Consider the following 22,190-nt stretch of genomic DNA (forward strand, 5'->3'; position numbering starts at 1 on the left):
CTTCCAATCAGCCCACAGAAAAACTTAGATACAAAAACACACAAGATTCACAAAACTTCGATCTCAACCGAAGCAGAGATCATAAACAAGATTCAGTTTGTTTGGTAAACTGAAGCCAAAAGATCTTTGAGAGAGAGAGAGCACAAAATTCGAAGTTGTCCTCTTGTGTTGCTTGCAGAGAGAGGAACAATGGCTTGGTCCAGATCCTTCTGGCTGCCTTCAGAATGTTCATCTCTTTTAAAATGCCCAACATTCTAAACTGACCCCCAGACCATGAGTCATGCTTTGGGCCTTCTCCCACTCCACAGCACCAAGTCCAAGTCCAGAAATTTTTAGATCATTTTCTGCACATGCTCAGTTCGTCTCACACTCTCTCAGCAGTCCACCTTCACCTTGGCTCTCTAAGGCAAACTGTCACTTTTTAACATAAAACCACACAATACATAGGCCAATACACAACACAGAACTCTGTAACAACTCGAAATAATTTTAAATACCTCAACCAACTCCCTTCTCAACCTTCTATGCTCTAAAGAATACAGACGTAACTTATTTAACCTTTCCCTGCAACTTAGGCCCTGTAACCTGCAACATTCTAGTAAATCTCTGGACTCGCTCCAATTTGTTGATATCTTTCCTACAGTTTGGTGACCAAAACTGTACTCAATATTCCAAATTTGGCCTTACCAATGCCTTGTACAATTTTTACATAACATCCCCAACAAACTTAGAGAAGACAACTAAGAAGGTGATTAGGATCGAAAAGATGAATTATGAAAGGAGGTTAGAGAAGCAAGGCCACTCCTTGCTCATACCTTGATGAAGGGCTCAAGCCGGCAACTTTGGTTATGTATCTTTATAATTGTTATATAGAGTACATTGTTAGACCGGCTGAGTTTCTCCAGCTTTTTTACATCACTGACTGCAAACGATGGTGTTTTACATCAGCCCTAATCACCGTATTCCATCCACCATTCTGACCGCTCTGGGGGATGGGGGTTGCAACTCGACCAGTGAGGAGAGACAACAGAATGCAGATGCTGGGATCTGCAGCAGACAGCAAGCTGCTGTGAGTTAGGTGGAGAGGACTTCATCAGGCATCTGTGGAGGGATATCTTTGGATCAAGACCAGTCCCTGATAGCAGGCTTAGTTCCCACTCACATTTCTCTCCTCTCTCCCACAGCCAGAAGCAGAATGGATGCATAAGTCACCAGTCTCACCACGGAGTTGGGCTGAGTTTCCCTCTCACATCCGTATTATCATTTGCCCAACAACCCTCCGGCCTTGGAAAGATTAGGAGAATGGATAAAGAAATGGTAGATGAAATAAAATGTTGGAAAGTGTATGGTCATATACTTTGGTAGAAGAAATAGGTGGGTAGATAATTATTTAGAAAGAGAGAAAATTCAAAATTTGGAGGTGCAAAGGGACTTTGAAGTCCTTGTGCAGGGCACCCTAAAGGTTAATCTCCAGGTTGAGTCAATGGTGAAGAAGGCAAATGTAATGTTGTAATGTGAATTATGAAGGTCATGTGGCCTCTCCATCTGGAACCGGGTGGGAGTGTGGATTGTGAGGATAATGTGGCCTCTCTGTCTGGAACCTTGTTGGAATGTGGATTGTGGAGAATTAAGTGACCTCTCTAGCTGGAGCATAGCTGCCAATCAAGGGTTAGATCTGCCTACAGGTGAGGATAATGCACGATTGGTCCTCACAGGTCACATGGATGGGTCTTGCATTGAAAAAGCTGAGTATGAGCAGTCTCTGCTTTTTCACTGTTTGTTGCTGCTGCATGGAGACCATCACTGAACTCCAGGCTGCAGGAAAGGGGCAGCTCCAGAGGGCCCAATGTATGGGCCCATCCTGGATGCTGAGTCATGGGAAATGCTGGAGACTAAGTTCATTTGAAAAACTTGTTAGTTGTAATTAATTTACTGTTTGTTAGTGTGCTGTTCCTGCTGGAGAAAGATAGAGTTGATGGTACTGTGTGCACAAATATAGTTTATATCTTGGAAAAAAAACCCACAAATGCTGGAGAAACTCAGCAGGTTAAACAGTGCCTTTACTCCCATAAAGGTACATCACCAACGTTTCAGGCTTGACCCCTTCATCAAGGTGTGGGGGAACATGAGAGATGTCTGAACTAAAGGGGGCAGGGGGTGCTGAGGGTGGGAGATGATAGTTGGGGGGGGGGGGAAATCTTGGTGGAGAGCAAAAGGAACGGGAATAACTAGTTAAGGTGGGGGGGGAGGGGGAAGAAAGGCAAGCTGATTTGTGGAATGCAGTGAAGTCAATGTTCGTGCCCTGGGGTTGGAATTAATCGTGCCCAGATGAAAGATGAGGTGTTCTTCCTCCAATCTGCAGGTGGTCAGGGTGGGGTAGTGTGAAAGGCCATGGCCAGACATATGAGCTTGAGAGTGTGACTCAGAACTGAAATAGTTGGCCAAGGGGAGGTCGCTTTTGTTGCGGATGGAAAGGAGGTGCTGGGTGAAGCGATCTCCTAATCTGTGACCAGTCTCTCCTATGTAGTGTTTGGCACAGAGAAGGCCACAGAAGTTGCACCAGATGCAGTAAATGAGTTCTTTGGACATACAGGTGAAGTGTTGCTTCACCTGAAAGGTCTGTTTGGGACCTTGGACCGTGGTGAGGGAGGAGGTGTGGGTGCAGGTATTATGCCTCCTGTGACCACAGTGGAAAGTGCTTGGGGGGGGCGATGGGTGGGGAGGGAATGCACAAGGAAATCACAGAGGAAGCAGCCCCTATGGCAGGCTGAGAGGAGAAAAGGAAAAATATGTCTATTGGTGGGGTCCTGTAGTAAGTGTTGGAAATTTCAGCTGATATTGTGTTGGATGCGGAGGCTGGTGGGGTGATAAGTGAGAATGAGGGGGATTCTGTGTTTATTGTTTCTAGAGGTGGGGGTGCTAAGGCAGATGAGCGAGGAATGGAGGAGAAGCAGGTGAGGGCTGGGTTAATAGTGGTTGAGGGGAAGCCACATTTGGAAGAAGGCAGACATTTCAGAGGCTCTGAACAGGAAGACAATCTTGGGAGCAGATGCGGTGGAGATGGAGAAATTGAGAGAAGGGGATGGAGTCCTTGCAGGGGACAGGGTGTGAGGACAAATGGTCCAGGCAGTTATGGGAATTAGAGAGTTTGTAATAAATGTCAGTGGAGAGTCAGTCTCCTGAGATAGAGACAGACAGATCCAGAAAGGGGAGAGAGTTATCAGAGATGGACCAGGTGAGTTTGAGGTTCGGGTGGAAATTGGCCAAAAAATTGATGAGCTCATCGTGGGTGCTTAAGGCCGCTTAGATGCAGTCATCGATGTACTGGAGGAAGAGTTGCAGGGTCTTGCCTGTGTAGGCTTGGAACTTGTTTTGCTTCACAAAACCCACATATGGGCAGGCATAGCTGGGACCCATGCAGGAACCCATGGCTACTCCTTTAATCTGGGGTAATGGGATGAGTTAAAGGAGAAATTGTTAAGGGTGAGGACAAATTCTGCCTGGCGGAGAAGGGTGGTGGTGGAAGGTGACTGCTCATGTTCGAGGTCCAGGAAAAAGCGAAGCTCAGTGGGGAATGGAGGTGTAAAGGGATTAGACATCCATCGTGAAGCTGAGGCTGTCCAGTTCAGGGAATCTGAAGTCTTGGAGGAGGGGGAGGGTGTGTGAGGTGTCGTGGATGTAGGTGGGGAGGGATTGAACTTGGGGAGAAAAGATGGAATCAAGGTAGGATGCAACTAGTTCCATGGGGCAAGAGCAAGCAGAGACAATGGGTCTGCCCGGATGGTTAGGTTTATGTATCCTGGGTAGAAAGTGAAAATGGGCAGTGTGAGGATGTGAGACAATGAGGTTGGTGGGTCTGGGGGCAGGTGCCCAGAGTCAATGAGGTGAGATGGTGTTGGAGATGGTGGCTTGATGGATGATAGTGGGGTCCTGTGGGAGGGGTTGATAGGTGGAGGTGTTTGAGAGCCATTGACTGGCCTCAGCAAGGTAGTGGTAACAGCATCACGCTTGACTGCGGGTTTGATGGTGAGGTTAGGGTTGTTGCAGAGAGAGTGGAGGGTGGAGCGCTTTGAGGAACTGAGATTGGAGTAGGAGAGGGGGTAGTGAAGTTAACATGGTTGATGCCCCAGCGGAAGTTGGAGATAAAAAAAGGTCCAGAGTGGGCAGCTGGCCAGAGGAGGAGGAGGAGGTCTTGAAATGGGAGAATGGGTTTTGGGGGAAGGGTGTTGGAGAGTTGCGGCCAAAGTAGTGGGCCTGGAGATGGAGGTGATGGAAGAAGAGTTCAGCATCACAGCATGCACAGAACTCGTTGAGGTGTGGATGGAGGCGATTGGTGAGACCTCTACTGAGGATAGAGCACTCTGTCTCCAAGAGGAGAAGGTCAGAGGGAATATTAAAAACCAGGAAGGGTCAGAGAGGGAGTCGGTGTGGTGGAGTGTGTTGGGGGAGGAGGAAACAGGAACTTTTGGAGAGGTCAGAAGATGGAGGTGTGGGAAGTTGGAGAGGAGAGTAGTGTTGGGAGGATAGGCAGGAGGGGAAAGGTTAGGAGGTAGGAGGGGTTAGGGAAGTGCTTGGGAGAAGGATGGGGGAGAGAAGGGTAGGGGGGCAGCCTGAGGGAGGGGGGAAAAAGAGGATAGGTGGTTAGAAGTGGAAAGGGGGAGATGGGGGTGGAGTAGTGGGAGATAGGGGAAGGAGGAGTGGGGGGGGTTTAGTTAAGTGAGATCCAATAGAGAGAGATCAGAGCTCCAGATGCAGTCTTTGTCGGGACCCACGTGGGACGAGTCAGTGAGGAAAGCTCCAGCAGGTCCAGTACTGGAGTCAGCAGTGGTGGTGTCAGGAGCTGCAGTGATTGGGGTGGGGGGTGGGTCAGAGCCTGGGTTGGGGTGGGCAGCGGTGGCATTGGGAGCTCCGTCGGATTGGCGACTGGAGGCCCGATGCCAGTGGAAATGGTGACTGCAGCTCCAGTGAGTCGGGTGGTGGTGTGAGTGGCCATGGTGGTGGGAACTCTGTAGTGTAGGTGGATGAGGTCCAAGTCCGGGTCGGCGGCTGTGATGGTGGGAGCTCTGGAGGGAAGGTGACTGGAGCCAAGATGGGGATCCACGTAGATAATCGCAGAGGCTGCAGTCTCCAGGGAGATGAGCTTATGATCCTTGATGGACACCAGGTGAGTGTGGAACCAGTGGTTGAATGCATGGATCTGGCAGCAGATGTAGTACAGGAGGGGTCTGTTGCAAGCCATGGCCAGTGAGGTCTGGAGCTGTGGCAGCAAGAGGGCGAGTTGCCGCTGGTATCTACGCATTGAGGTGAAGGTGATGCATAGGAGTCATTGGGAGAAGCGAAGCAAGCAACACTCATTGTGGTGCAAGTACCTGAGGTCCTGGCATGGGCCGAAGTGAGAGGCTTGGAATCATACCTGGAACCCACGAGGCATGAGTTGGTGGCGGAGGCAAGTAGAAAGGAAGGCAACGTGGCTGTGGAATCAAAACTGGTTGAGTATGTGGCCGTAGAGCTTGAGACCAGTAGGGAAGACAGATGGGGAGCAGTGAGAGAGAATCCCACAAAACTCCCTGAGGAGAGCAAAGGCAAACTTCTTCAGGGTAGGCATCCCTCAAAGACCTTTCACAGAGTTGTTGTACAACTCTATTCCCTACTTCACTTTTCCCTGGACCTCAGACCTGAGCAGTCACCTTCTACCACCTGGCAGAACTTGTCCTCACCCTTAACAATTTCTCCTTTAACTCATCCCACTACCTCCAGATTAAAGGAGTAGCCATGGGTACCTGCATGGGTCCCAGCTATGCCTGCCTGTTTGTGGGCTTTGTGGAGCAAAACATTCTCCAAGCCAACACAGGCAAGACCCCCTAACTCTTCCTCTGGTACATCAATGACTATATCAGGGTGGTCTCATGCACCCTCGATGAGCTCACCAATTTCATCAATTTTGCAGCCAATTTCCACCCTGACCTCAAACTCATCTGGTCCATCTCCGATAACTCTCTCCATTTTCTGGATCTGTCTGTCTCCATCTCAGGAGACTGACTCTTCACTGACATTTATTACAAACTCTCCAACTCGCACAACTACCTGGGCTACTTATCATCTCACTCTGTCCCCTGAAATGACTCCATCCCTTTCTCTCAATTTCTCGCCTTCGCCGCATCTACTCCCAAGATGAGGTCTTCCAGTCCAGAGCCTCTGAAATATCTGCCTTCTTCCACAAACGTGACTTTCCATCCACCACTATTAACTCAGCCATCACCTGCATCTCCTTCATTCCCTGCTCATCTGCCCTAGCTCCCCCACCCCTAGAAACAATAAACACACAAACCCCCTCATCCTCACCTGCCACGCAACCAGCCTCTGCATCCAACACAGTATCCGCCGGAATTTCTGGACCTCACCACTGGACACATTTTTCCTTCTCCACCCCTCAGCCTTCCGTAGGGACTGCTCCCTCCGTGATTCCCTTGTGCACTCTTCCCTCCCCACCCATCGCCCCCAGGACCTTCCACTGTGGTTGTAGGAGGTTTAATACCTGCACCCACACCTCCTCCCTCACCACAGTCTGAGGTCCCAAACAGACCTTTCAGGTGAAGCAACACTTCACCTGTACCTCCAAAGATCTCATTTACAGCATCTGGTGCACCCTTTGTGGCCTTCTCTACATCGGAAAGACCGGTGGAAGATTAGGAGATTGCTTCACCCAGCACCTCCTTTCCATCCGAACAAAAGCGACCTCTCCATAGCCAACCATTTCAATTCTGAGCCACACTCAAGCTCACATGTCTGTCCATGGCCTTTCCCACTACCCCACCCTGATCATCCGCAGATTGGAGGAACAACACCTCATTTTTCGTCTGGGCACTCTGAACATCGAGTTCAATGCATTCCACTCATCAACTTCCCCTCCCCCTGCCCCTTTAACTAGTTATTCCAGTTCCTTTCTCTCTCCACCTTCCCACTGCAGTGTTGCCCCCCCACCCCCCATCCACCTATCATCTCCCACCCTCACCAACCCCCTCCCTTTTGTTTGGACATCTCTCGCCTCGATGAAGGGCTCAAACCCGAAATGTTGGTGATTTAGCTTCACCTTTGCTACATAAAGGCACTGCTTGACCTGCTGAGTTTCTCCAGCATTTGTGTTTTTTTCACGTAACCACAGTGTCAACAGAATCCTATGTTTTACCAATAGTTTATATCTTAATGCTTAAACATTTTGCTGTTAGAATTAGAAGGCTACTTATTATTATAAAATGGCTGAATCACATAATGTGCCATAAACTGGTTGAACCCATTTTGCAAACTCTCCAGAAAACAGGTTGTAGACCTTGTTAAGATAGAGGTAAGTAATGGCTTGCATAAACATAATTAAAATTGAAATAAAACTGGATAAACATCATTAAAATTGTATAATTCAAGGTAAAGTTGATTATTCACCAGACAATAACACATACCATTCTTTTGTGCAAGATAAACACGAGAAAACAGAGCTGAGAACATGTTTATTTAATGATAAAATTATGTAATGCAAAGGTGGGGATCACTTCTATCCCTTACCCATTTGAAATTGTATAAATATAACGTGAAATCTTTGCATCTTTGTAGTGAGAACGAAAGGCTTCAGACAAGTGTGAAAAATGGACCTCTCCTGATGAGCCGTACTCACTTCCCGTAGATGAATGGACCATTACTGAAATAAAGATCTGTATGCTTTAAGTGATAGTTTGCTGTGGGTGTGATCTATTCTACTCTCTAATTTCCTGTTAGTGCGGGTTGACTCCCACATACGTATTTAACCCTCATGTTCCGAATTGGGAGTTGAGAATGTTTAGTAATGATTTATTTGCACCCAATGTGTGGTTATGTGTGTCATATTCCGGGTTGATCTGTGTGAGTGTGTGCTTTTTTTTGTGAATTCCCGTGTGTAAATAAAGCCCACTGTTTGTTGATAACACATGTCCAGACTTGATGCTCTTTGAACCCATTTGAACCTATGTTTGAACACAACAAATGTTGCCATTAATTTTTGAGAAATAGCATATCAGAGCAAGGTTGTAATGTTGAGACTCTATAAGGCACTGGTGAGACTTCACTTGGAGTAATGTGTACAGGCACTGGTGAGACTTCACTTGGAGTAATGTGTACAGGCTTGGGTGTCTTATTTGAGATAAGACGTGCTGGCATTGGAGAGGGTTCAGAGAAGATTTACTAGAATTATACCAGGAAAGAAAAGGTTAACATTGAGGAATGTCTTTCGGCTCTTGGACTGTACTCATTGGAGTACAGAAGGATGAGGGGGATTCACCCATAGAGGTATTTCAAACACTGAATCGCCTGGACAGAGTAGATGTGGCAAGAATGTTTCCTATGGTAGGGGAGTCTCGGACAAAATGGCACAATCTCAGGATAAAACAGCATCAATTTAAAACAGAGATGCAAAAAAAAAAATTCTTGAACCAGATGGCCGTGAGTCTGAACTTGTTGCCGCAGGTAGATGCAAGGTCATTGGGTGTATTTAAGGCAGAAATTGCCAGGTATTTGATTGGTCAGAGCTCCTAGGGTTACGGGTAGAACGCCAGGGAGTGGGGCTGAGTGGGATGATGGATCAGCTCATGACTAGAATAGCAGAGTAGACTCGATGGCCCTAATTCTCCTCAATCTTGTGATTTTCTGAATATTTTATTTCTGCCTCCATTGCACAAAAGGGGTTGTGTTGCAATTAAACCATAATCGAATATATCCAAATAAATTCCAAGTGCATAGCTTCTTTTTACTGCATAATCAAACACAATTGCTGATTTATTTGTACCATTATGCCTCCACTTAATTCAGATTTTTATTTTCCAAGTGACATGTGCCTCTATTTTCTTAACCAAACGTCAATACTCTCACTTATTTCTGTAAGATTCATTTGCCAATTTTCTGATAACTCTGCTACAAAGAACATGCATTGTATATTATCAATGTCGTAATGCTCGCTTTGGAAGGTCATATTACCAATATAATGGGTCAGTTAGCATTCATTTGAATGAATATAACAGCAATCAATATAAAAGAATCTTATAAACCTCAACATTAAATTTTAGTTTTCATGAACAGCTGATAAGGAGTTAATATTGAAAATATAACTTGCTTTGAATGGTGGTGAGCAAGGATATTTATGTGCATGTAAATCAAAATCAGCACTTGTCCAATCTCAGGGACATTTTCATAGCATAAGAATAACAGTGAAATTCCCAATGAGATATGCTCACAAGGGTACTAATGGAAAAAGTTTGAGACCATTAAGTTTGAGAAGTTTGCGTGAAGCGATTAAATAATTCTTTTAAGAAACATCAATTGGAGAAGACAAAGGGAATGGAAGAGAGAGAGGTTTATAGAGGAAATGTCATTGTTCAGTTTTTTTGCCTTAAAGGAAGTGTTTGTCTCAAACTGATCGAGACGGCATTATGAGTACAACAGCCCTCAGGTAGATCAGCAACAGACTGTAGAGTCTGATTATACTCTGAATGCCAGCTGAAGCATGAATGATGGAAAATCAAGAGAGAGTCAATCATTCAACATCTCTTAATAGACCAAAGTGGATCAGGGAAAAAAATTACATTCAGTGAAAAAGAATTGATGTGGTCTCAACAACTTTGTAACATTGCCAGGACTACTTGCTTATGCATTGGTAAGAAATTGAGATGGTGCTTCATTTTTAACACACAAATTATTGCAAATTGTTTTAAAACATTGATTTATATTATATTCTCAGACAAGATATGATCTCTAATTGCAGCCTTAAGATGATAATCAATTGCAACTTGCAAACTTGTGTTCAAATCAGACACTTTGTATCGGAAAGAAGTGATTGGCACGGTGACTATAATGGTGGCATGGTGACAATAAATGTAAATGGGCTAAAGAAAACAGCAATGGAAATAGTGTTGGCATTTGCCAGGGCTGAATAATAATTAAGCGCAGACACTCTCACATCAGCGTCATATAGTATTTTCTGTCTTAAAGAAAAGGCAGGATATTTTGATACCCACATTTTGGTGCTGGACATTTTAGCCCACCTGTCTCACTCACCGACTCACTCCCACCACACTGCCTGAACTCCCAGCATTGCAGCACTGTCTGAACCCCTGGTGCTGCAGAAATTCGCTCCCCCCCCCACCAGAAAACAGCTCCTCCAGCAAACAAGGGTGATATATTTAAATTGTTAAAAACAGTCAGGGAACAATCAGAAACAAGGGCCATGGTAAATTATAATGATATATTTATTGTTTAATTACATATAATGGAATATCATTAATTGAATTATTATTTGTTTTATATGATTAATTGTATAATAGATGTATTTTTATAAATTTGTATAGTAAATATAACAATAAATTCAAAAAAATTGCTTTCTTCTCACGATGGATGCAGGGTTACAAATGGCCCTTGTTTTTGATTGTTCCCCAACTTTTTAAAATAATTTAAATATATTATTATCAGCTACAAAAAGCCCTTGTTTACCAGAGGAGTGGTTTCCTGGGGGAAGGGAGTTTCTGAAACACTGGGGGTTCAGGCAGTGCTGCAACACCAGGCAGTGTGGTGGGACCTCAGCCAACAGATGGTGAGTAGGTTGAGGAGCAGGGCCAAAATGTTCAGTGGCAAACCATGGGCCCAAAATGTCCGAAGGGCTACAAAAGTCATTTTTTTCCACCAAAATATCCGGCTCCAAAATGTCGGATTCTGAAAAAAAGCAGCACGCAAGTATATTGGTGGCAATGGTTATTGGTTAAAGTTGATGCATTGAAGCCAATTAATTAAGTTTGCTGGAGGTAATAAACATCTGAGAGAGAATAAATAATAAAAGGAAGGATTTTTAGTCCCAGTATTTCAAAGCAAGTGAAATCTAGCCTACAAAAATTAATCTCCTAATGAAGTCCTTCCATTTTCAACAGATTTTTTGATTCTTATAAAATGCTGTCGATATGACTGAGGTGAAGGAATGCACTTCAAGAATTAAGGAAGAACCTTTTCACTGCTTTTAATGCAGGGCAGTAGATTACATTTCCAGCCTATACCACTACTCAGCATCACAAATAATCCACAGTTTTTGGTCCTTACTCCCACCAGATCCCCAAATCTACTGATTCATTCTTTTGAGTTTAAAGACCTATTGCCTACTCTCCTTAATAAACATACACAATGACATTGTCTCTGGACCAGAAAAGTCAAAAACTTCCTCACAGTTTAAATGAAGAAATATTTCTTCACTTCAGTGCTGAACGGCAGACCAAATTCATCCATTCTAGCTACTCCCCCTGTCACATTTGTGGCCCGAAATGTGAAGTTAATAAAACATTAAACACAAGTTTTATCAGGTAAACTTCTTAGTGGCTTTATTTTCCCGATTCCTTTGTTCTCCTGCTTGTGTTCTTAACTCCCTCATACCACGTGACTTTCGGTACATCTCATACATATTCATAATCATGACATCCCTCCTTTAATCAGAAATAAACTTTACCTTCAATTACCAATATCCCTCGGAAACATACAAACATCGTAACTAATGGTAATACTATAACTCAACTACATAAAATTTACTTCCTACAGCATTCATACATGCACTTTATGACAAGATTAAAATACTGTCCCAAAGTTCTTATTAAAACTATGACACAAAGTCTTCATATCGTTTGGACACTTTCCGGTTTCGTTTCGGCCTGCCTGTGATATTGTCGTCGCCTCTCGGTTGCTCACTCTCGGCGTCAGAAATACTGCTCGCCACGGCTTCGGGTGTTTCTGGCGCTCGAGTCACTTCATCAGGAGTGCTGGTAACTACCTCTGGAACATCATCAGGTCTCTCAGTTTCAGCATCTCGTATTGGCCTTTCAACCTCTTCACTCGATATATCTCTGGACTGGTACCTATTTACACCTGATACATTTCTCTTATACAGGACTCCAGTCGGAGACTTGACTGTCACCATACTGCCACTTCTGGATACGACAGTATAGGGTTGATGGTAATAAGGTGTGTCTAGCTTACCACCAGTTTCATGCCTCACTAGAACATTATCTCCTGGCATGATGTCTGAGTACTTGGCTCCACGTTTCGAATCTGTGTACAGCTTTGCTGCACCTTTCTTTTCAGCATTGTGGTCCCTCATCTCCTGGTCGTCTTAGATTTCCTTTATTTCTGGCATTTTGGTGCGGATTTTTCTCCCAAAAAATGCTTCTGCAGGACTTTTTCCAGTGGTTGCATGAGGCGTTGCTCGATAGACAGCCACATAAGATAGCAATGCTTCTCACCAATTTTGTCCTTCTGCGTGTGCAATCCTCAATCGTTTTTCAATGGACTGATTTTGTCTCTCTACTTCTCCATTGGCTTGCAGCCATTTCGGAGTTACTTTATAATGGTGGATACCTGTGGTCCTCATGTATTCCGCAAATGTCTTTGAAATGAATTGTGGACCATTGTCAGAGAATAATGTAACAGGTAATCCATATCTTGCGAATATCTCTGCTAACGCTTGTATTGTTTTTTCAGTGGTTGTGGACTTCAACACCACGTACTCATAGTATCTGCTGTAGTAATCTATCACTACCATAATTGATTCACCCGTCGGTAAAGGTCCAAGAAAATCAACAGCTACGTCGATCCATGGTCCTGTCGGGAGTTGCGTACTCCGGATCGGTTCTGGCGGATTACTCCTACTTGTGATTTGACATCCGTGACAAGTTTTAACAAATTTCTCTGCGTCTTTATCACAACCTGGCCACCATACCTTGGTTCTGAGGTTTTGCTTGGTACCAACAATACCTAGGTGTCCTTCATGCGCTAAGGATACGATCTTCGGTCTCAATCTTTGCGGTATCACCAATCTGCAACCTCTTAATACACACTGTCCGATGCAACAAAGTTCGTCTCTAATGGGAATGTAAGCCTTGTGAGTACACTTGTCCCATTGTCAACTCTGTATGCATTCTCTTACTTCCATGAATTTTGGATCACGTTCGGATTCTTTCTCGACTTCCTTCGTAGTCACAGCTTTCGGTGTCACCTGAATAGCTACGAAGCGTACAAAGCTCTCTGTTTCTGTTCCCAATTCTGACTTGGAATGTGGACATCCATCCTTCACCAATCTGGACAGCGGATCAGCAATGTTTGCTTTCCCTGCAATGTGGATTACTTTATATTTGTAGGGTTGTAGTCTGAGTACCCATCTCTCTATTATGGCACATGGTTTGGATCTAGTTGCATAGATCACCTCTAATGGCTTATGATCTGTGATGAGTTCAAATTCAATGCCGTATAAATATGCATGGAACCTCTCACAGGCCCATACAAGTCCGAGTGCTTCTTTCTCTGTCTGAGAGTATCTTCTTTCCACATCTGATAACGATCTGCTGGCATAGGCAATGATTCTTGGTCCTCTGTCATGCATCTGGACCAACACGGCTCCTAAACCAACCGGGCTGGCATCCGCTATGACTTTGGTTGATGCCGCCGGATCGTAATATCCAAGAGTTTTTGCATCTGTCAGGTTTTGCTTCAGCGCTGTGAACGCTTTCTTCTGCTCAGATCCAAAATGAAATGGTATACCTTTCCTGGTTAGTTTCCTTAGTGGTTCTGCCACTGTAGCGAAATTAGGAATGAACTTTGCACAAAAATTGACCAATCCCAGGAAACTCCTCACCTCTGTTGCGTTCTGAGGTGCACGTGCCTCTGCAATAGCTTTCACCTTGGCCTCTGCAGAGTTTAGTCCTTCCCGTGTAAGTCTGTGTCCGATGAAGTCCATTTCTGACACACCGAACTGGCACTTGTTTCCATTCACGGTAAGGCCTGCCTCCTGTAGTCTAGATAGTACACGCCTCAACCGTTTGTCATGCTCTTCCTTCGTTGGTGCATGGACTATGATGTCGTCAGAAATGTTGGCAACTCCAGGAATGCCTTGAATCACTCGATGGATTTCATACTGGTAGATCTCCGAAGCTGCATTAATTCCAAATGATAGTCTCTTGTAACGATACAATCCACAGTGAGTCACAAATGTTGTTACATCTCGGGAACCTGGATCCAGCTCTAATTGATGATAGTCCCATATCAGATCAATTTTTGAGAATACCTTGCTGGTAGTTAGTTCTTGAAGTATTTCCTCCATTGTTGGTATAGGGTGTCGTTCTCTAATTATAGCTTCATTGGCCATTCTCATGTCAACACATAGTCTTATGTCACCCTTTGGTTTGGGCACAATCACTACTGGGACTGACCCATTGTGTCGAATGTTCCACAGGTTCAATAATGTCTTGTTCGATCAATTCTTTAATTTTGGCTTCGACTTTCCCACGAAGTCCAAACGGAGTTCGGCGCATTGATTGTGCCTTAGGTTTGACTGTTTCATCTACCGCTAGCTTCAATTGTCGACCTTTCAGCTTTCCTACTCCTTGAAAGACTGTGGGGAATTCTTGCTTCATATCCTCGTATGACTGAATTTAATTGACACAAGCTCAAATATGAAGTATTGCCAGGTCTTGCGCTGTGCTTCTACTCAGCAATGGTTCTCCCCTCTCTTCTATGACCATAAACTCTGCTTCAGTGTACTTATCTCCAGCTTCAACAGTTGCAGTAAAACATCCAATGGTTTGCAATGGCTTGGTTGCTGTGTATGGATACAGTTTCTTGGAACACTTCTTTGAGGTACAGATGATCTTTTTCCTTTTCAACTTCTCCCATAAATGTCGATCAATCACATTACTGTCACTGCCTGAGTCTACAATGACCTGCACTGTCACTCCACCAATGATCACTGGGACCTTCTCATGATGTCCTTCATTCAACGTAAATTGGTAACAACTCTGTTCCTCCTGGGTATCATCATCGTCACCGTCTATCTGGCGAATGGTATCTTTCTTTCCAGGATACTTTCCTTTCCCCCAGGCTTTGCCTTTGGAAGTTGTACTCTTCCTCTTCTGGTCTGCATTGGACTTGCTTTTGCACTTCTTTGCAAAGTGGTCCTTACCTCCACACTTTCTGCAAACTTTGCCTTTGGTCGGGCAATATGGGTCTTTTCCAAAGTGACCTCGGTTTCCACATCGATAACAATCCACATCCTGTGTCGACGTATATCTTGGCTGGTTATGGCGATGTGAGAGCCTCTTATTTGCTGGCTTGAGTTGTCTTTTAGGGTCATGGTATGAAATTGCCCTTCAACAGCCTCTAATGCAGCAGCAATAGCTAAAGCATCAGTGAGTTCCAACTCACTCCCTCTTTCCAGTAGACGTCTTCTGAGTTTATCTGATCTACAGTGCTGTACGACTTGATCCAGTAATTGGTTGTCCAAATCAGCTGGCATGTAATTGCATCTAACAGCTAGTTGGCGTAGTCTCGTCACGTACTGAGCAATTGTCTGGCCATCTTCTTGTCTCGTTCTCCGAAACAAATGGCGTTGAAATGTAGCATTCGGTGTCACTACATAGTGTGCATTTAATGCATCTACCGCTTTCCGGTACTCATCCTTTCTTCCAGTATTCAAAAGTGTCTTAAATGTTTCCCGAACTGCGGGTCCAGCAGTGAAAAGAAGTAACACCTTTCTCTGCGCTTTTTGTTCAACTGTACCGGTATCTAGAAATAGGCCACGACTGTCGGCGTAGGATTCAAATTCTTCCAGCCATGCCTTCCACTTCACACTTACAGTACTTGCATCACCCGTTGGGTCAAAATGAGCAATTCCACTATGTGTTAGAAAGTCACCGTCTGCACCAGCCATGAGGAAATATTCCAGCCCCAAAAGTACTGAGTCAAAGAGAAAATTCTTATCACCTTGAAGTTGTCTGTAAACATCTGTAATCTTGTTTAGTCTTTAATTTTCTTCAAGCTTCTTTCATCCTCGTCGCCAATGTCACATTTGTGGCCCGAAATGTGAAGTTAATAAAACATTAAACACAAGTTTTATCAGGTAAACTTCTTCGTGGCTTTATTTTCCCGTTTCCTTTGTTCTCCTGCTTGTGTTCTTATCTCTCTCTCTCATACCACGTGACTTCCGGTACATCTCATACATATTCATTATCATGACACCCCCCTCAGTGACCAAAATATCAATAATCATTCTTGAACAATTGATGTCTCCTGATGTAAAGTATTTCAAAGATTTACAATGAGCTGAGTAAGAAAGTTTCTTCTCATCTTAGTCTCATAAAAGCCACATAATTACTTGACATGAATCACCCAGAAATAGGTTCACCAGCTGGAGGCAATGGTATCTCAGCTTTTCTGATTGGTTGTGATACCTGTATGTTAACTTTATGTTCACAAGAACATTCAAAATCCTATGGTCATCAATTTCATAGCTTTTTTACTATTTAATATGCATTCATCAAACTAAAACAAATAGACTCGTATTTCACTCCATTATACTCCTCCTGCCAACCTTTTGCTCCTCACTTTTTTCTGGGGCCTCCAGTTTGTTCCTATTGTTCGAAATGTACTAGAGGTGTAAGTTAATTAGGAATAAATTGGGTGGCACAGTTTCGTAGGCCGAAATAGCCTGTTGCTGTGCTGTAGGTCTAAATACATAAAACTGCCAGCATAAATAAGGAGGTAGTTCAGAAATAATTTTGAGTGTCACAACTAAATTTAACCTCCAGGATTTCAAAATGGCATTGAAGTATAAAAATATGATCCAGGACCACCAATTTAGAATTCTGAAACAATAATACGGGAATTTAGAGATATAGCAATGGTAACTGGCACATCCAGCCCACAAGCTCATGCTGCCCAAATATACCAAATTTATCTGCAAATCCAACTTGTTTTTGGAAGGTGAGGGGAAACCGGAGCACCTGAAAATAACCCCTGCAGATTTTAACCTGGGTTGCTGGAATAACATTCTGCTACTCACTCTGCTAACCATTTCACAACTTCTCGACAAAACAGGATGAGAAACTGTAATCATTAAAAGAGAATTAAAATAGAAAATGAGTTACTGTATATGGAAATTCACTTGGCTGTCTGGAAAGAGTGTGGGACAATTTATTTTTGTAAAAAAAAAGTTTGTTACTGAGTGGAACAATATTACAATAATTTCCAAGTTGAGTTATAATATTTGGACCGTGTGCCTCGGCTCATGACATGCACTTGAATAGAAGATGCATTTTCTATGTCAGATGCGCATTCAATAGCAGCACTCACAAAAGTTGCTTTAATGTTGTTAGCAAAATTAATCCACACGGTTCTGAGATGCAGGCATCTTTGGATGTTTTCATAACATGCGGCTTCTTTTCTAAACTTTCATCACCCCGATTTAAAGGGTGCTTTCCTGGGAATAGCTGAATCAGAATGAATCCCGTTTATTTATTTGCTACCCTTAGGAATCCAACCACACCAATACCAGGTTCCTGACCCCTACAACAACCCATGGTCCTCTCACTCCAATATTTTGTCCAAAGCCCTGATCGGTCTTGCATCCCAGATCACAGTCCTCAGAAGTAGCATCTTCCCAGGCCATGATCCTTGTAAACAACTTCTCTTCCAAGTCCCAGATTTGATAAACTTAAGCACCTATTCTCCAACATCTCAGCCCCAACCTCTCCAGATAAAATCTGACCTGCAGCCCATGATCTAATTTGATGACTTCAAGTTCCAATTTTTTACAAAAACTCCTCCTCCAGGCCCGAATCACAGAAGTTAACCAATTTCTTCAAGCCTAGCCACAGACCTCTGCCGTGATTCCTATAACTCCAATCCTATAAAGCCCCAATTTGTTTTAGCATACAGCACTGTAACAGGCCATTTTGGCCCACGAGTCTATGTTGCCCAAATTACACCCAATTAACCTACACTCCCAGGTACATTTCGAAAGGTGGGAGAAAACTGGAGCTCCTGGCAAAAACCTACGCAGTCATGAGGAAAACATACAAACTCTTTAATCAGCTCCCGATTTGAACCCCAGTCCTAATCGCTGGGGCTGCTGCATTAACCGATACACCAACCGTGCCGCCCCAATCTGACAACTCTGGGCCTTACTCTCCCATCAACCTCCAGACATGGCCCAGTCAGGATTTTTTTCCATTCATGCATTCTATAAAGGCACAGTGCACGTAAAGAATTGGTCTTAACCATTTATGATTACTATTTAACAGTGCAAGGCACCTTGTGCTCTAGGCACTACAAACACTTACTACAACTGTGCAAGTGCCAAGAATTTCTAATCTGTTGTCCGTTTTCATCTGGAATTAGCAGGAACATTCACCAAGTCAGAAGACAAAGGTTCAAGTGCCCTTCCAGCGAAGTAAACACAAAAGTTTTGGATGGATACTCAGAGCAAGTCCAGGTGAGAACTGACACCACTGAAGGTGCCATCTTTAAAAGTAAGCAATTCAATTTGGCTCTTTTGGTGAACGTACAATCTTCCATGGCAATATTTCGAAGATGAGCTGTGCTGTGATGAAGTGTCCTATTATTAATGATCATTCAATCGAGATTGCTATAACAAATTATCTGTTGATTATTGCATGGAAGTACAGGGTTTCTCATTGTGCACGAATTGCTTCTTGCGACAGTACCAGCGACTTCACTTCAAAAGTACTTGTAGTCCAAGTTCATGTAAATTCAGCAAACAGAGCTGCTTAGAGAATTCAGGCAGCATCCATGGGCAGATGTGGTCAGTCAATATTTTGGGTCGGGACCTTTGTAAATTCAGCAAGCAGCTGTGCAGTTGTATTGAAGGCCACTGGCATTCCTGTATTATTATTGGACCCACAGTACGAAATAGCAAACATTCAGCTTAGATTGCCCCTCAGCCACTACTCCATTCTGTAGACGATGGCACTAGTGGGTTGAGGGGAGGGTTTGATTGGATGGAAATGGAGTAACCTGACAGTGCTTGAAATAACTAATGTTTTTTTTTTCTGGCACTTGAACCCAATATTTTGAAAATAATGCTGGAATTCTGATTGTATCTTTTTCACTCTTTGGCTTGCAAGTTAATATGAAGTCTTAAGGAGCATGCCAATTCTCCCACAAGCCGTATACATTGTTGTTGTTCGTGCAGTGAAAGTATGCGTTTGCTTCACTCCCCTCACAGTGTATGGAACCTTCTGGAACAAACCTAATTAGATATCGTTAAAGGTTGCTTTCCACATGGGGTGTAGCCTGGCTTCACCCTCTAATACCCTGCACTTCTGCATCACAGTGAACTGATTATTCTTCATCCAGCTGTGCCCAGCACACTCTGGTTCAGATATTAGAAGATGGTCAACAACTTCTCAGGAGGGAGCAAGGCACCAGAACACAAGGGCTTTCATTGGTGCATTGTCATTTTCCATTTATTTATCACATAAATACAGACCCAGGTCATTGAAATGAAATTACATTCAGGTGTAAGGCAGAAATACTGTATTCTCTTCATTTTGTAGAATACAAATACACTGTCAAGCAACCTACAGAGTGAAAAAGTCACCTTTCCATAGTTGGCAAGAGAACTAAATAAGGACTGAAAGTGATTCAAGCAAAAAATCCTGAAATTACGGCTTAAGTGTATGAACCCAAGATCATTGTGCCTGAAAAACCTTCATATGGTTTACTTAGCAGTGTCAATAATGCATCTTGATGAATGGTTTAGACCAAAATTAAATGCCGCATATCCCAGGGGACAGGCTCAGCGTGCCTGACATGACACTTTAATACTCCCAGTGCTGATTGCAGAGAACATCTCCCCTTGCTTCACTGTTCAGATTCCTATTATGCTGCGGGGATGTTTCCTGATCATTCGTTGCTGAATCAGTAGCAGAGTTAATAAGTAGAATAGTGACTTGGAACAGCAATCGAGTTGCTTTTTGTGCATAACACTGCGGTTCCCGATAGAAGCTTGCAGCAGGCAAGATCAGGAGCTGCTGCAGTGATTCACCCGTGATATAGCTGAACAGGAAATCTTCACATGCACTTTGATCAGGTTCAAAACTCCAAGGAAAAGAAGATTTCAAGCCTGTTCTGGGTACACAATGCTCCAACACACACCATCACATAAATACTCTGAGCACTGCTTCAGATATTTGTACAGGTATACTACAGATTTTCAATGAGAATTCATACTTCCATTATTTGTCTTACCCCTTTTATTGGGCACCAGATGAGCAAAATTTAAAAGATTTTCCTGAGAACAAACATTGCAGTCTATAGAGTGACCAAAAAAAATTGAAAAATTAAATTTACCTTCCTTTAGGGCGGCACGTTTAGGTTAGCGCAATGCTATTACAGCGCCAGTGACGAAGGTTTGTATCTGACGCTGTCTATAAGGAGTTTCTATGATTTCCCCGTGTCTGCATAGGTTTCCCCTGGGTGCTCTGGTTTCCTCCCACCATTCAAAACATGCTGGGGGTGTAGGTCAATTTGGTGTAATTGGGCAGCACTGGGTCGTGAGCTGAAAGGGCCTGTTACCATACTGTATGTCTAAATTAACTAAATTAACAGGCTGTCTAACATGAACTCCTTCAGTCTGACAGGATTCTTCATATAATGCAAATTCTTCTAATGTATTTTGCAAAGATTATTGATGACAGTATGCTTCACTAGGACGTACCATTCTCAGATGAAAGACATCTTAGCAAAATAGAGAATCAAGTTCTATTCTTCTTCCTAAGTGCTAAAATTGAACTCTGAAATATACCTGTGCTATATTAATGTGATTTCTGATCTATCCCTTTCCATTTTACTCACCAACTGTAAATTTGATTTTCTTCGTGAGTGTGGTCAGTTTAATTCTAGTTTCTGATGAAGTTTGAGTAGTCTTAGTGCCAGTGGAAAATATTAGAGCCAAAGCTTGGATGAAATCTGGTTTTATTTAGTTTACAAGAAATGGTCAACTTGAAAATCAACCACATATAATTTTATTCATGTTTTTGTGGAGAAACCACAGATCAGCACAGAAAATGGAGGCACACAAGATGTTATTTCATCTACAGCTTCAATATTTTTCTGAGCATTTTGAAATCAGTGATCAATCGTTTTGTTGGAGAGAGGAAAAGTCTTTTTTTTTAATCTCAGGTCCTATCACTTCATTTGGACTTCAGGCTAACTATAATGACTGCACACACTAGCTGACTTTGTAACGTGGGTCCATCAATAATTGTCTCCATTCATAGTCCTCTGATGACACTCATCTACAACCTACCTGGACTATTCTGTGGAAAACCTGTCAGATTTAACAAACTTTGTGATTGGTTGGTTTTTGAGGGACTTGCAAATGGAATTCAAGTCAAGTTGAGTTTACCGGTTGATGAGTTTGCATCAATAGCAACAGTGCCACTCACGTGGATCTAAAAAGATCAGGGAACAGGAGACATGGTCATTCACAGTCTTCCATATGTTCACACTGCCTAGCTAGCCCACCCAACGGCACTGTAGAATGGGGCTGGCAGATTGATGTCCATGGTGCTAGGCTCAACAGCCCAGATCTTGAGGGGTTTCAGGTTCTGGGGGAGCAGAGGACCAGCGCAGGTCATCAGAGTGGGAGAACACCCATCTCTTGCTGAGAGGGAGGGGATGCAAAAGATTTTTACTGGGTAAGAAACCAAAGCAATGGACTAGAGCAGAACTAGAAAGCATCACAACAGGCAACAGGTTGTTGGAGACATGATTCTGGGTATCAGATATGGGGACCGAGTCTGTGAATGTGCCAATGCTGAGGAGGGATCACTAAGGGCCTTAGTTATGATCTTGACAGGGGTTCAGTGCAGGAGTTGAGGAGGGTGATTTGGGTGCCTCGATCTCTGGCTCAATGCTGGAATGGTCTAGAGGCCATGCGACTACAGAGGTTACAGATTCGCAGGAGACTGAGACATTGGAGGCATTGGTGGGACCCACGGATACTTGATGTCTTGGAAGGGACTCTCTTTTGCCTTTTTCAGGACACCGTTGCAGGAAAAGCAAAGGAAAAAGTTATTTGTGTACATAATATTAAATGGAATCTTCTTGCTCTTGAATCTTGCTGCAGCTATTGCTTGACAATTGCAGTGAAGACTTCAGAATCAACTCCAGCAACAATTATGTATGCTGACACAACAAATCTGTGATAATAAACCCTAACATGGAAAATTTGAACAAATTTAATGTAATAGGTTGAGGTTAGCAGAGCTCCACTGAAACATAAAATTAACCATTTCTAACAGGTAGATTGATGAATTATAGGTCTAAATAAAAATCTCAAGAAATAA

The 22,190-nt window shown here is 43.4% G+C and overlaps 1 protein-coding gene and 1 long non-coding RNA gene across 6 annotated transcripts in view; one reads left to right on the forward strand and one right to left on the reverse strand.

The window, feature by feature from the left end:
• The window catches only part of LOC138758009 (uncharacterized), a 53,001-nt gene extending 45,281 nt beyond the window's left edge, over nucleotides 1-7,720 (forward strand). The window contains exon 3 of the long non-coding RNA XR_011354043.1: nucleotides 7,606-7,720. This is a non-coding gene — a long non-coding RNA (uncharacterized lncRNA). The remainder of the gene's footprint in view (nucleotides 1-7,605) is intronic.
• fstl5 (follistatin-like 5) overlaps nucleotides 1-22,190 on the reverse strand; it is an 810,780-nt gene that overhangs the window by 554,990 nt on the left and 233,600 nt on the right. The gene's annotated exons all lie outside the window — the stretch shown is intronic.

Source organism: Narcine bancroftii, chromosome 3, assembly GCF_036971445.1.
Source record: "Narcine bancroftii isolate sNarBan1 chromosome 3, sNarBan1.hap1, whole genome shotgun sequence".
Classification (NCBI taxonomy): domain Eukaryota; kingdom Metazoa; phylum Chordata; class Chondrichthyes; order Torpediniformes; family Narcinidae; genus Narcine; species Narcine bancroftii.